At 46.8% G+C, this 5,393-nt stretch overlaps 2 pseudogenes; both read left to right on the top strand.

The window, feature by feature from the left end:
- Nucleotides 1–1,850: 1,850 nt before the first annotated feature.
- On the top strand, nt 1,851–2,030 carry LOC142698847 (U2 spliceosomal RNA; annotated as a pseudogene).
- A 1,676-nt stretch (nt 2,031–3,706) lies between these two features.
- Nucleotides 3,707–3,805, top strand: LOC142698842 (U2 spliceosomal RNA; annotated as a pseudogene).
- The last annotated feature ends 1,588 nt before the right edge of the window (nt 3,806–5,393 follow it).

Below are 5,393 nucleotides of genomic sequence, written 5' to 3'. Positions count from 1 at the left end.
AAAATGCATGAGAATGTGGGTTTGGTGCGTGATATGTTGGTGGAAGATTGTAAGTGTCGGAAGAAGAAGGTGATTGTGTGTGCATTGGATTTTGAGAAAGCGTTTGATCGGGTGTCGCATGTGTTTTTGTTTAAAGTTTTAGTGAGAATGGGTTTTCCGTGTCGGTTTGTGAGTTTGTTAGAGAATTTATATGCAAATGCTGAAAGTTGTGTGCAGGTGAATGGGTTTTTTACAAAACCATTTAGAATTTTGTCTGGTGTGCGGCAGGGTTGTTCTTTGTCCCCTATTCTGTTTATTTGTGCGATTGAGCCTTTGTTGCAAATGGTTAGGAACGACAAAGTTGTGAAAGGTTTTTTGGTGCCTGGATGTAATGGGAAGCGAGTGAAAGTACTAGGTTACATGGATGATATATGTGTATTGTGTGATTCTGTTTATGATTTGTCTAGAGTGAAGTTGGTTGTGAATTTGTTCTGTATGGCATCTGCTTTTAAAATTAATTGGGGCAAAAGTAAATTGAACATTTTTTTTCAGCAATGAGCGGGTGAATGATTCAGACATGGAACAGGTGAATGGAGTGAAAATTCTTGGGATTGTGTTTGATGATGAGTTGAAAGGGAGAGAAAGTTGGGATGATTTGGGTGGTAGGATTGTGAGGAAACTGGATATGTGGAGGATGAGAGAGCTTTCTTTTACAGGTAAGGTTCTGATTGTTAAAAGTGTTATCTTGCCCATGATCCTACATGTGGCTCATTTTTCCTCCTACTAGTATTATGTTAAAAAGGGTTAACAGACTTTTGTTTCTTTTTTTGTGGGGTAGTGGGGTTGAAAAAGCGAAGAGGGAAATTTTGTTGAAAAGTAGATGCAATGGCGGTTTGGATTTTCCGAATTTGGAGGTTTTTATTGGGATAAATTTTGTACGTTTTTTTGTTGATTTGTTTCTAAAGAACTCCAAGGCATCAGGGATGTTGAAATATCTTGCCGGAACGGTTATTCGGCGGTTAAAATGGCAAAATATAGATTCGTGTAGACCAATTGCTTTTTACTGTACGGATGGGTACTTATATATGGAAAAATTCATTAAAAAATTTCAGTTAGAAAATGTGAAAATGGAGAAGTTTGTGAGTGATAAGAATGGTGTGAAAAGTATGTGTATAAATAATATGATGTGTTAAATTAATGGTTTGAATTCGAGTGAGTCTAAGACGGTCTAAGAAGATTCTGTTTGTTGGACACATCATACTTTACAAAGACTTGTCATGGATGTCGGTGCATGGAGTTTTGCCTGTGAGAAGTGTTCAGAAGAGAAGAGGTCTGGTTGCGTCTGAAAGGTGTCCGAGAGAAGGTTGTGGGGATGATGAGGATGTGAGTCATGTTTTTTGGTCGTGTATGCATGCAAAGAAAGTTTGGAGAAAGTTGGGTTGTTTGTGTGAAGAATTGACTGGTTTGAGGAAACTTACGTATGAAATTGTTTTGTTTGATTTGTGTAGTTTGGGTAGTGAAAAAGACAGTGTTGTGGATTTTTTGGACTTGTGTGAAAGAGGAATTGTGGGAGACGAGAAATTTGAATGTGTATAGAAGGGAAGTGTTTGAGGTGGATGAAGTGGCAAGAATGGTATTAGCAAAATTTTATTTTTATTATAAATGGGATTTAGAAAGAGGAATGGATGCGGAAGGGATATGGAGAATGTTGAAGTGGAGATATTTAGTTTGAGGATTATTTTGTTTGTTCTTTATGTATTATGATGGAAAATAAATAAACAAACCAATATAATGAGTTTTTTGAATAATAGAGAGATAGTTGTTCAAAATTGAGCAGCTATAATTCTCGGTTTTATTTAAAAAAAACCTGAATGGTTTAATAAAAATAAATAAATAAATCTGTTCTTATCAGTTTAATATCTGATATGTCGCCTATCTGGGGACCATATATTAAATGGACTTTTAGAACTGGGAGATGGAAATAGAGCTTGCTCTGTCCACTCCACGCATTGACCTGGTATTGCAGTATCTCCAGGACCGATGCACCCTTTCCTTATAGGTTTACTAAAATCAGATGTGAAAAGTGCTTTTGACTTTTGCCATTGTTTTTTTCTTGCTGATTGGATCTCTCCTTTAATCCCATTATTTGAACGCCTGTTGTACAATGCCTTTATACAATGCAGGTTGTGTAATGTGTGATAATGACCTCATTATTAAATGCAATTAATTAATAGATTGCCTGCCACCTCTTGTGTTGTGTCTGTGTTTCTGTGTTTCCAGCATTTGAATTTGGAACAGCTCATTCACCTTCCCTTTTCCTCTCTCCCTCCCTCTTCCTAGGTAAGTGAAAGAGCTGCACCTGAGCCAGTCTGTTTGTCAACCAGCCCACAACCACTGATTGATGCAGCCAGCAGCACAGTCAAATAGTGCAATAGTGGAGTAGGGGAACAGCAAGCAGCCATTAAATCAGCCGGCACAATGGACCTACCTGTGTGCACTAGATTGATAAGATGGAATGAGCTCTCCTCCCTACATTTCAAAGAAGTAAGAATTGAAGTTGCAACAAACCCTTGCCTACAAAGACACCACCAATTTGGATTTGTTACTATGTTACCTGGAAAAATAACAAACTGTGCAAGGATGGAGGTTGTAGGAGGAAGGATAAGAAGGTGTCTGTAAAGTTGGTGGATGCCTATTTGCCATTTTGCAGTCCCCTGTCTCCCTCTTGTGGCCTCCTGGAGGCAGCTAGCTAGCTGTGCAGATAACAAGGGGCACATGTTGCAGTGTTGCCCTCTTAGGCAACACTGAGTGAGCAGCAACGTCTAATATAAGGTTCAGACGGAACTTTGCGCGTGTCATAGTGGAGCCCTCAGAAGCCAGAGCAAGCTTTATGACATCATAATGGGTCCTCAGACATAAAAGCCTGGGCCCAGGCAGTGTTGGTCAGTGCTGCTCAGCAGGCAGTACTGGATTGCAGGTGATTGAAGGCGAGAAGGGGTGGCTGTGGGCATGCACTTGCTGCTGCTGCTAGCGTTTGTCTGCACGGCAGGAGGGCATTTGGGCGTTGCCAGGAAGGCGTTTTTATGTCTATTCCTCCGCTTTCTGCAATGCATTGTGGTGCAAGCAAAAGAAGCAAAGCATGTGTAGCTTCCTCTCAGGCCTTTTTTCACCTCCCGCCTGGCTGCTTGTGTGAGTGTATGAGTGTGTGAGCCGGCAGGGCCCCATGGAGCTGCCTAGGAGTAGGCTGAATCGCTGCAAGGGGTGAACAGCAGTATTGGGCAGGCTCTGCCAACGCACGCCACTTTCGGGTTATCGCTTCTCGGCCTTTTGGCACGATTCCGTGTCATTAGGTGATCAGCATGTCATGCCCTTGGCCTTTTGGCATCGCCACCTCGGTGGCTTAAGCCATCTATTGCTATTAGGGGTTAGGCTGGGTGATCATTAGTCGAGCGATCATGGGAGCTAGGCTCCGCTACGCCGAGATCGGGGAAATCCGGATCAAGAACGCTTTCGGTATCGATATACCCTTGGATAAAAGAGACCTGTTTTCGTTGAAGCATTTGGAGCAAGACATCCTTTTCAAGACCCTCAATGTCAGCAGCAGCGACATCCTATGCCTTAAGGACCCTATAGGTAACCGTTTTACTTTAGTTCTCAACAGTCTTAATGCTTGCTACAATTTATATGCGACAATCAAGGCAAACCTGCAAAATTCTGATCTGGACGGACTTCTCGGCCTTTTGGCTAAGATCAAGTGTAGTATCTGTTCTTATCAGTCCTTGTAGGGGCAGATAGCTCGGAGAACCACTGGGGGCTATTAACACTAGCTTAGCGATCCAAGAGCGTTCCAGACGAAGCCGGCGACGAACTGCGGAGAAAAACCAGCGAAGACGACGATCCAGAAGAGGAGAAATCGCCATCGAGGAAGAAGCTCCGGAAGATCGCTGCCGGGAAGAAGAAGGAAAACTGCGACAGAGACCTTCGGAGAAGAGCCGCTGCTGAAGGGGATTTTCGAAGAAGCTCGGCCGCAGAAGAAAAAGGTCGACGAGGAACCGCTGCGGAAGAAATTTCGTGGAAGAACCTCGGCCAGCAAGGAGAAGATTTGCATAGCTCCGCCCCTTCAGGAAAAGAGCTATCGAAGATCCTTCCCAAGCGACAGGAACAGCTGGAAGAAGCCATGGCCTCAACCAGCAACCCTGCCACCCAGAAGGAGAAGGCTGATGGACCAGGTAAGCCGACCCAGGCCAGGGCATCTCCTCCTGAAGCCTCCTCAAGCCAACAGGCCACCAGGAAGCCGAACCAGGCTGCTCCAACCCTGGAGCCCTGGATGAAGCAGACGGTGGCCCTGAAGCTGAAGGAGGTGGACGGGAGAGTGCCGGACATGACGGATGAAGTGTTCTGCCAGAAGATGCCAGGGCTTCGCTAAGCCGGAGACCATCAGCATCCAGGCCTTCATGACCGGGATGTTCTTCGTGACCTTCGCATCGATCAACATCTGCAGAAGGTCCTGGGAGATGGTGAAAGCGGCGAGGCTTGAATCCCCTTTCTCTCGCTTTGTGGGCAACTGCCCTGTCCAAAGAGAGGAAAGGCGGGTGACGGTCTCAATGCGGAACCCACACACCCCCGGCAAAGACATCACCACGCTCCTGACGCGGTTCTGCACAGTGGTGAGGGAACCCACCCACATCCTGAACGGACTCGGCTTCTGGACTGGCAAGTGGTCGGTAATCGTCCGACTCAACAAGGATTCAAGCGCGGAAGACGGCCTCCAGCACCTGCCCCAGTCATTCTCGCAGGACAACTCCTACGGCCTCATCTACTACCCGGACATGCCGCAGATCTGCAGGAGATGCAGCAAGAAGGTTCATTCGCTGAAGGACTGCAAGGAGGACGCCTGCAAGAACTGCCGGGTAACAGGACACGAGACCAAAGACTGCCCGAAACAATGTGCAACCTCTGCGGACAAGCAGCCCACTCCTACAAGGACTGCCCGAAGAGGGATCGATCCTGGGCAACTGTAGTGGCGAAAGCTCCGGCCAGAGGGAACCCCGCCCCAGCCAGAGCTCCAGCGGCGCAGAAGACCGGGAATAAGAAGGATGGTAAGAAGACGACAGTCCCTCCCCCCCTCTCCCGGCCCTCCCTCGCCCTATCCTCCCTACCCTTCCTCGCCCGGACCTCCCCACCCCCCGTCCCCAACCCCTGTCACCCCCACTGAGGCTCTCACCTTCTCCTACCCACCCATCTCAGTGGTCCTGTCACCTGCACGTCTCCCAACCCAGCCTCCCTTCTCCCCAGCTGCAGCAGCACTAACATCTTCCCCTCCAGCTGCTGGAGTCCTCTCCCTGGAGGATTTTCCCACTCTTGTCTCCTCAGGTGCGATCCAGAGGAAGAGAAAGGTGAAGGACAGCCCAGCT

This window comes from Rhinoderma darwinii, unplaced genomic scaffold (genome assembly GCF_050947455.1).
Source record: "Rhinoderma darwinii isolate aRhiDar2 unplaced genomic scaffold, aRhiDar2.hap1 Scaffold_1032, whole genome shotgun sequence".
In the NCBI taxonomy this organism is placed as follows: Eukaryota; Metazoa; Chordata; class Amphibia; order Anura; family Rhinodermatidae; genus Rhinoderma; species Rhinoderma darwinii.
Note: the sequence above shows the minus strand (reverse complement) of the source record. Positions and strands in the feature narration are given on the sequence as shown.